Genomic DNA, 9,372 nt, shown 5'->3' with positions numbered 1-9,372 from the left:
ATGAGGAAAGATTGGATAGGCTGGGGTTGTTTTCCTTGGAACAGAGGAGGCTGAGGGGAGATTTAATTGAGGTGTATAAAATTATGAGGGGCCTGGATAGAGTGGCTAGGAAGGACCTATTTCCCCTGAGCAGAGGGGTCAATAACCAGGGGGCATAGGTTTAAAGTAATTTGGGGGGAGGTTTAGAATGGAGATGAGGAAATAAATAATAACTTGCTCTTTGCTTTTTTCTGCCAAAGTGCACGACCTCACACTTTTCAACATTATACTCCATCTGCCAAATTTTTGCCCACTCACTTAGCCTGTCTATGTCCTTTTGCAGATTTTTTGTGTCCTCCTCACACATTGCTTTTCCTACCATCTTTGTATCGTCAGCAAACTTGTCTACATTACATTCAGTCCCTTCTTCCAAATCGTTAATATAGATTGTAAATAGTTTGGGTCCCAGCACTGATCCCTGCGGCACCCCACTAGTTACTGTTTGTCAACCGGAGATTGAACCATTTATCCCGACTCTCTGTTTTCTGTTAATTAGCCAACCCTCTATCCATGCTAATATATTACCCCCAACCCCGTGAACTTTTATCTCATGTAGTAACCTTTTATGATGGGGAGAGAGAGAGTGGGAGGGGGGCGGGGGGCCGAGAGAGGAAGAGAGCTGAAGGGGGGAGTGAGAGAGAGAAAGGGAGAAGGGGAGAGGGTGAGGCGAGGGAGGGGGAAGGATGAAGAGGCGAATGAGTGGGAGACGGGGAAAGCGAGACAGTGGGAAAGGCAGAGAGGGGTAAAAAGATGTAGCACGGGTCGTGATGGGGAAGGGAGAGAGAGATTTGGAAGGGGAGAGAGAGTGTAAAAGAGATGAGAAGAGGAGAGGGGCGCCTGTTGTTCCAGGGTCGGTCTCCAAAGCGGGAAAGAGTAAAAAGAGACAGAATATGTCGTGATGGGGAAACCAGGGAGAGAGGGAGAAAGGGAAAGGACGGGTGAGGAGAACAGGAGAGACTTTTGTTCCAGGTCTGGTCTTGGAGCTGTTTAATATTTATAATTAAACACCTTGTTAATTGACGCAAACTTAAATTTAAATACTGAGCTAGTTTTGAGAAGGCCCCAGTGAGATTTGAACTCACGACCCCTGGTTTACTAGACCAGTGCTCTAACCCCTGAGCTATGGAGCCACCTACTCTGGGAAATGCAGGGGAAGGAGCAGGAAAGAGAGAGGAAGGGAAAAGAGAGTGTGGAAGGAGTGAGAGAGAGGGGAAGAGGAGAGAGAGGGGTAGGAGTGAGAGAGAGAGGGGGAAGGGGAGAGAGTGGGTGAAGGTGTGAGAGCGCGGTGAATGGGAGAGAGGGGGAAGGGAGAGAGGGGTTGGGGTGAGAGAGAGGGTAACGAGTGTTTAAGAGCGGGAAGGGGAGAGGGGGAAGGGGATAGACGGGGGAAGGGGAGAGAGGGGGGAAGGGGAGAGAGGGGCAAGAGGAGAGAGGGGAAGGGGAGAGAGAGTGGGGGAGGAGGAGAGAAAGGGGGAGAGTGGGGAGAGAGTGGGGAGGGAGAGAGAAAGAGTTAGAGGGGGGAATGGGTCAGAGGGGAGGGGGAGAGTCTGATGGGAAAGGGGAGAGCAAGAGCGAGGGAAGGAGAGAAACGACGGAGGGAGAGGGGCGAGAAGAGTGGAGCCAGGGGAGGGGTAGGAGAGAGGGGGGGAGAAAATGGGTCGAGGAGAGAGAGGGAATGGGTGAGAGAGAGGAAGATGTGAAAGAGAGGGGAAAGGGAAAGAGAGGGAGGAAAACGGGAGAGAGTGGGGAAGGGGAGAGAGAGTGGGGAAGGGGAGAGCGGGGAAAGGGAGAGAGAGGGGAACAGGAGAGAGTGGGGAAGGGGAGAGAGAGGGGAACGGGAGAGAGAGTGGGGAAGGGGAGGGGAAGGGGAGAGAGTGGGGAAGGGGAGAGAGCGGGAGGGGGAGAGAGTGGGGAAGGGGAGAGAGCGGGGAAGGGGAGAGAGTGGGGAGGGAGAGAGAAAGAGTTAGAGGGGGGAATGGGTCAGAGGGGAGGGGGAGAGTCTGATGGGAAAGGGGAGAGCAAGAGCGAGGGAAGGAGAGAAACGAAGGAGGGAGAGGGGCGAGAAGAGTGGAGCCAGGGGAGGGGAAGGAGAGAGGGGGGGAGAAAATGGGTCGAGGAGAGAGAGGGAATGGGTGAGAGAGAGGAAGATGTGAAAGAGAGGGGAAAGGGAAAGAGAGGGAGGAAAACGGGAGAGAGTGGGGAAGGGGAGAGAGTGGGGAAGGGGAGAGAGCGGGGAAGGGGAGAGAGAGGGGAACAGGAGAGAGTGGGGAAGGGGAGAGAGAGGGGAACGGGAGAGAGTGGGGAAGGGGAGGGGAAGGGGAGAGAGTGGGGAAGGGGAGAGAGCGGGGAGGGGGAGAGAGTGGGGAAGGGGAGAGAGCGGGGAATGGGATAGAGTGGGGAAGGGGAGAGAGAGGGGAAGGGGAGAGAGTGGGGAAGGGGAGAGAGAGGGGAAGGGGGAGAGAGAGGGGGAACGGGAGAGAGTGGGGAAGGGGAGAGAGAGGGGAACGGGAGAGAGTGGGGAAGGGGAGGGGAAGGGGAGAGAGTGGGGAAGGGGAGAGAGTGGGGAGGGGGAGAGAGTGGGGAGGGAGAGAGAGTGGGGAAGGGGAGAGAGCGGGGAAGGGGAGAGAGTGGGGAAGGGGAGAGAGAGGGGAACGGGAGAGAGTGGGGAAGGGGAGGGGAAGGGGAGAGAGTGGGGAAGGGGAGAGAGCGGGGAGGGGGAGAGAGAGGGGAATGAGTGATAAAGAGAAACGGGGAAAGCGAGAGAGCGGGAAAGATTAAAAAGAGGTAGAATGTGGAGTGATGGGGAAAGCAGGAGAAGGGGAAAAGAGGAAAAGGAGAGGCTAACAACTCTCTGAGTGAAGAAGTTTCTCCTCATCTCGGTCCTAAATGGCTTACCCCTTATCCTTAGACTGTGTCCCCTGGTTCTGGACTTCCCCAACATTGGGAACATTCTTCCTGCATCTAACCTGTCCTTTCCCATCAGAATTTTATACATTTCAATGAGACCCCCTCTCATTCTTCTAAACTCCAGTGAATACAGGCCCAGTCGATCCAGTCTCTCCTCATATGTCAGTCCTGCCATCCAGGGAATCAGTCTGGTGAACCTTCGCTGCACTCCCTCAATAGCAAGAATGTCCTTCCTCAGATTAGGAGACCAAAACTGAGCTATGGAGCCACCTGCTCTGAGAAAGACAGGGGAAGGAGCAGGAAAGAGAGGGGAAGGGAAAAGAGTGAGTGGAAGGGGAAAGAGAGGGAGGGGAAGGGATGAGAGAGGGGGTAAAAAGATGTAGAAGTTGTTGCAATGCGATGGAAAGAGAGAGCAGCAGAGAGGGGAAAATGTGATTAAGTGGAGAGAGGGAGAAGGAGTGAAATTGATAGGAGAAGGGGAGAGAGAGAGGCAAACAAGCAAGTGAGAGGTGAGGGGAAAGGGAAAGAGAGGGGCAGGGGGAGAATCTGAAAAGTGGGAAAGAATGACTGGTATTTAAATACTAAACAAATTTTGAATAGACCCCAGTGAGATTTGAACTCACGATCCCTCGTTTAAAAGACCAGTGTTCCAACACCTGAGCTCTGCAGCAACCTGTTTAGGGAAAGACAGGGGAAAGGCAAAGAGAGAGTGGAAGGAGTGAGAGAGAGGGGGAAGGGGAGAGAGTGCGGGATAAGGGGAGAGAGAGGTGGAGGGGAAAGAGAGGTTAAGGGGAGAGAGGGAAGGAGTGAGAAAGAGTGGGTGAGTCGAGAGTGGAAGGGGAGAGAGAGAGGGAAAGTGGAGAAAGGGGAAGGGGAGAGAGGGAGTGAAAGTGAACATCCCTGAACATTCACAGAATCTTACAGCACACAAGGAGGGCCATTCGGCCCATCGTGTCTGTGTCGGCAGTGTGAAAGAGATTATTCCCACTCCGCCCCACCCCCCATCCCTGCCCTCCCCGCTCCAACGCCGCTCTACCCCTCCTCCCTGCTACCCGCCCTTCCCCCGGGGTTTAGTAGCTCTGAAAGTGGATAAGTCTCCAGGCCTGGATGAAATGTATCCCAGGCTGTTGAGCGAAGCAAAGGAGGAAATAGCAGAGGCTCTGACCATCATTTTCCAATCCTCTCTGGCTTCAAGTGTGGTACCAGAGGACTGGAGGACTGCGAAGGTGGTGCTTTTGTTTAAGAAGGGAGAAAGGGATAGACCGAGTAATGACAGACCAGTCAGCCTAACCTACGTGGTGGGAAAATTATTGGAAAAACTCCTGAAGGACAGGATAAATCTACATTTAGAATGACACGGGTTAATCAGGGACAGTCAGCACGGATTTGTTGAGGGAAGTTCCTGTCTGACTAACGATTGAATTTTTCGAGGAGGTAACCAGGAGGGTTGATGAGGGCAGTGTGTATGATGTAGTGTATGTGGAGTTTAGCAAAGCTTTCGATAAGGTCCCCACATGGCAGACTGGTCACAAAAGTAAAAGCCCATGGGATCCAGGGCAAAGTGGCAAGTTGGAGCCAAAATTGTCAGAGTCAGGAAGCAAAGGGTAATGGTTGATGGATGTTTTTGTAACTGGAAGGATGTTTCCAGTGGGGTTCCGCAGGGCTCAGTACTGGGTCCCTTGCTTTTTGTGGTATACATCAATGATCTAGACTTGAATATAGGGGGTATGATTAAGAAGTTTGCAGATGATACAAAAATATGCCGTGTTGTTGATAATGAAGAAGACAGCTGTGGACTGCAGGAAGATATCGATGAACTGGTCAGGTGGGCAGAACAGTGGCAAATGGAATTTAATCCAGAGAGGTGTGAGGTCATGCATTTGGGGAGGGCTAACAAGGCAAGGGAATACACATTAAATGGTAGGACACTGAGAAGTGTGGAGGAACAGAGGGATCTTGGAGTGCAGGTCCACAGATCTCTGAAGGTAGCAGGCCAGGTGGATAAGGTGATTAAGAAGGCATACGGAATACTTGCCTTTATTAGTCGAGGCATAGAATACAAGAGCAGGGAGGTTATTCTTGAACTGTATACATCACTGGTTAGGCCACAGCTGGAGTACTGCGTGCAGTTCTGGTCACCACATTACAGGAAGGATGTGATTGCACTGGAGAGGGTGCAGAGGAGATTTACCAGGATGTTGCCAGGACTGGAAAACTTTAGCCAGGAGGAAAGATTGGATCGGCTGGGGGTTGTTTTCCTTGGAACAGAGGAGCATGAGCGGAGATTTAAAATTATGAGGGGCCTGGATAGAGTGAATAGGAAGGATCTATTTCCCCTTAGCAGAGGGGTCAATAACCAGGGGGCACAGATTTAAAGTAATTGTGTTTGAAGAATGAGGAGGGGTCAGTGAAACCCTCAGATTGTGTCTCATCCCTCAGACTCCTGCCTCCGTCTCTTCAATATTCGCTTCTCAACATCGATATATTGGGTCTTTCACGTAGTAAAACATCCCAAGGCAACTCAGTCACACTCTGTCCCAATCTCTCTGCCTCTCTGTCTCTCTGTCTCTCACTCTCACTCTATCACATGTTCTGCCTTTGTGTCTCTCTTACTATCTCTCACTTTCTCTCTGTCTCTCGCGGGGGAAACGGAGAGAGGGAAGGGGAGAGAGCGAAGGGGAGAGAGGGGGAAGGGGTCAGATGGAATTGAAAAGAGAGGGAGAGGGAGGAGGCAGTGGAGTGAGAAGGGAATAGAGAGAAGGGAGGGGAGAGAGAGGGGAACGAGTGAGAGAGGGAAGGGGAGAGAAAGCGGGAAGGAAAGAGGGGAGGAAGGGGAGAAAGAATGGGGAAAGGGGAGAGAGTGTGGAAGGAGTGAGAGAGGGGTGTAGGAGTGAGATATAGAGGGTAACGAGTGTGTAAGAGTGGGAAGGGGAGAGAGAGCAAGGGGGAGGAGAAAGGGAAGGGGAGAGAGTGAGGGGAGAGAGGGGGAAGGGAGATGAGAGGGGGAAGGGAGAAGAGAGGGGGAAGCAGAATGAGAAACGGGGAAAGCGAGATAGTTGGAAAGGGAGAGAGGGGAAAAAGACTCATGATGGGGAGGGCAGATAGTGACGAAAAGGTACGAGGAAGGCCTGTTGTTCCTCAGTCAGTCTCAGAGATATTAAACATTTATAATTAAAAAGCTTGTTTATTGACAGCAAACTTAAATATTAAGTTCATTTTGAGTCGGTCCCAGTAAGATTTGAACTCATGACCCCTGGTTTACAAGACCAGTGCTCTAACCCCTGAGCTATGGAGCCACCTGTACCACCAGCTCCTGTTTGCATCTTACTATTGTTAACAAGGAGGTGGGGCCTGAATAATCATTCTCGGTGATTCATCCCTGAACATTCACAGAATCTTACAGCACACAAGGAGGGCCATTCGGCCCATCGTGTCGGTGTCGGCTGTGTGAAAGAGATTATTCCCACTCCGCCCCACCCCCCACCCCTGCCCTCCCCGCTCCACCCCCGCTCTACCCCTCCTCCCTGCTACCCGCCCTTCCCCCGAGGTTTAGCAGATTTGAAAGTGGATAAGTCTCAGGCCCGGATGGAATGTATCCCAGGCTGTTGAGTGAAGCAAAAGAGGAAATAGCAGAGGCTCTGACCATCATTTTCCAATCCTCTCTGGCTTCAAGTGTGGTACCAGAGGACTGGAGGACTGCGAAGGTGGTACCTTTGTTTAAGAAGGGAGAAAGGGATAGACCGAGTAATGACAGACCAGTCAGCCTAACCTCCGTGGTGGGAAAATTATTGGAAAAATTCCTGAAGGACAGGATAAATCTACATTTAGAAAGACACGGGTTAATCAGGGACAGTCAGCACGGATTTGTTGAGGGAAGTTCCTGTCTGACTCATGATTGAATTTTTCGAGGAGGTAACCAGGAGGGTTGATGAGGGCAGTGTGTATGATGTAGTGTATATGGAGTTTAGCAAAGTTTTCGATAAGGTCCCACATGGCAGACTGGTCACAAAAGTAAAAGCCCATGGGATCCAGGGCAAAGTGGCAAGTTGGAGCCAAAATTGTCTCAGATTCAGGAAGCAAAGGGTAATGGTTGACGGGTGCTTTTGTGACCCCGTGAACTTTTATCTCGTGCAGTAACCTTTTATGATGGGGAGAGAGAGAGTGGAAGGTGGGGCGCGGGGGGCCGAGAGAGAAAGAGAGCTGAACGGGAGAGTGAGAGAGAGAAAGGGAGAAGGGTAGAGAGAGAGAAGGGGAGAATCAGAAAGGAAAGGAAAAAATGAGAGAGAGGAGATGGAAAGTGAAAAGGCAGAGGCGGGAGAAATGGGAGTCACATATTTAAATACAAAACTAATTTTGAGAAGGCCCCAGTGAGATTTGAACCCACGACCACTGGTTTACAAGACCAGTGCTCTAACCCCTGAGCTATGGAGCCACCTGCTTTGGAAAAGACAGGGGAAGGAGCAGGAAAGAGAGAGGAAGGGAAAAGAGAGAGTGGAAGGAGTGAGAGAGAGGGGAAGTGGAGAGAGAGGGAGAAGGGGAAAGAGAGAGAGGGGAAGGGGAGAGAGGGGAAGGAGTGAGAGAAAGAGAAGTGGAGACTGGGAGAAAAAGAGAGGGGCAGGGGAGAGAGCGAGGGAAGGGGAAAGAGAGGTTAAGGCAAGAGAGGGGGAAGGATTGCGAAAGAGAGGGGAAGGGGAGAGAGCGGAAGGGGAGATAGATGGGAAGGAGTGAAAGAGGGGTAAAGGGAGAGAAAGGAGAAGGGGAGAGAGGGGGGAAGGAGTAGAGAGAGGGGGAAGGGGGAGAGAGGGGGAAGGAGTGAGAGAGAGGAGGAAAGGGAGATAGGGAGAGGAAGGGGAGAGAGAGAGGCGGGGAGAATGTAGAAAGGCGGAGAGAGGGGAAGGAGTAGGAAATAGGAAAGAGGGAAGAGAGAGGGGAAGGGGAAAGAGAGGGAGGGGAAGAAGAGGGAGAAGGGGAGAATCTCTAAGGAAAGGGAAAGGAGAGAAAGACAGGAGGGCACCTGCTCTGGGAAAGACAGGGGAAGGATCTGGGGAGAGAGAGAAGGAAAGGAGTGAGAGAGGGAAGGAGAGAGAGAGTGGAAGGGGCGAGAGAGGGAAGTAGAGAGAGAGAGAGGCAGGAGAGAGAGAGAAGGGGAGAAGAGGCAGGGAAGGGAAAGAGAGGGAACGGATGGGGAGAGTGAATGGAAGGAGGGGAAGGAGTGAGAGAAGAGCGAGGGAGAAGGATCGAGAGTGAGGGGGAAGGAAAGAGGGTGTGGTGAGGGAGGGGGAAGGGGAGAGAGGGGAATGAGTGAGAGATGGGGAAAATGAGATAGAGAGAGAGGGAGAAAAAGATGTAGAATGGGGAAGGGAGAGAGAGATTTGGAAGGGAAGAGTAATGAGCCTGTTGATCCAGGATCGGTCACAGAGCTGTTTAATATTTATAATTGAAGAACTTATTAACTAACATCAAATTTAAATACTGAGCTAATTTTGAGCAGGCTCCAGTGAGATTTGAACCCACGACCCCTGGTTTACTAGACCAGTGCTCTAACCCCTGAGCTATGGAGCCACCTGCACTGGAAAAGACAGGGGAAGGAGCAGGAATATGAGGGGAAGGGAAAAGAGAGAGTGGAAGGAGTGAGAGAGAGGGGGAAGGGAAAGAGAGAGGGGAAGGGAGAAAGATGGGAAGGCGAGAGAGGGAGGAGACAGGGGAGATAGAAAGGAAGGGGAGAGAGAGGGAGAATGGGGAGAATCTGAAAAGAAAGGGGAAAGTGAGAGAGAGGAGAGAGGGGAGGGAAGATAGGAGAAGGGGAGAGGGCGAGTGAAAAGGCAGAGGAGAGAGTGGGTAGGGGCGAGAGAGGGAGGGGAGAGAGAGGGAAGATATAGGAGGAAGGAGAGAGAGGGGAAGGGGTGGGGAGAGAATGAAAGTAGAGAGGGGAAGGGGAGAGAGGGGAAGGAGAGAATGAGACAGGGGAAGGAGAGAGAGGGGACGGGGAAAGAGAAGGTGAAGGAGTGAGACCGAGCGGGGAAGGGGAGAGAGAGGGAGAATCTGAAAAGAAAGGGAGAAGAGAGAGAGAGAGGGGAAGGAGAGAGAGGGAGGGAAGGAGTGAGAGAATGAAAGTAGAGAGGGAAGGGGAGAGAGGAGGAAGGAGAGAGGAGGAAGGGGAAAGAGAGGGTGAAGGAGTGAGACTGAGCGAGGAAGGGGAGAGAGGGGGAGAATCTGAAAAGAAAGGGAGAAGAGAGAGAGAGAGGGGAAGGAGAGAGAGGGGAAGGAGTGAGAGAATGAAAGTAGAGAGGGAAGGGGAGAGAGGAGGAAGGAGAGAGAGGGGAAGGGGAAAGAGAGGGAGAATCTGAAAAGAAAGGGAGAAGAGAGAGAGAGAGAGGAGGGAGGGGAGAGAGGGGAAGGGGAGAGGGTGAGAGAGGGGAATGAGTG

General features: G+C 52.1%; 4 non-coding genes across 4 annotated transcripts; all 4 read right to left on the bottom strand.

Annotated features, from left to right (window-relative positions):
• Positions 1 to 1,096: 1,096 nt before the first annotated feature.
• On the bottom strand, positions 1,097 to 1,169 carry trnat-agu (transfer RNA threonine (anticodon AGU)). The gene has a single exon. It is a non-coding gene; the product is annotated as a tRNA-Thr (tRNA).
• A 5,000-nt stretch (positions 1,170 to 6,169) lies between these two features.
• Positions 6,170 to 6,242, bottom strand: trnat-ugu (transfer RNA threonine (anticodon UGU)). The gene has a single exon. It is a non-coding gene; the product is annotated as a tRNA-Thr (tRNA).
• Positions 6,243 to 7,305: 1,063 nt separating this feature from the next.
• trnat-ugu (transfer RNA threonine (anticodon UGU)) lies at positions 7,306 to 7,378 on the bottom strand. The gene has a single exon. It is a non-coding gene; the product is annotated as a tRNA-Thr (tRNA).
• A 1,057-nt stretch (positions 7,379 to 8,435) lies between these two features.
• trnat-agu (transfer RNA threonine (anticodon AGU)) lies at positions 8,436 to 8,508 on the bottom strand. Its single transcript has one exon. It is a non-coding gene; the product is annotated as a tRNA-Thr (tRNA).
• Between the last annotated feature and the right edge of the window lie 864 nt (positions 8,509 to 9,372).

This window comes from Pristiophorus japonicus, unplaced genomic scaffold (assembly GCF_044704955.1).
Source record: "Pristiophorus japonicus isolate sPriJap1 unplaced genomic scaffold, sPriJap1.hap1 HAP1_SCAFFOLD_586, whole genome shotgun sequence".
NCBI lineage: Eukaryota > Metazoa > Chordata > Chondrichthyes > Pristiophoridae > Pristiophorus > Pristiophorus japonicus.
The sequence above is the reverse complement of the archived record's forward strand: the minus strand, read 5'-3'. Positions and strand labels throughout refer to the sequence as shown.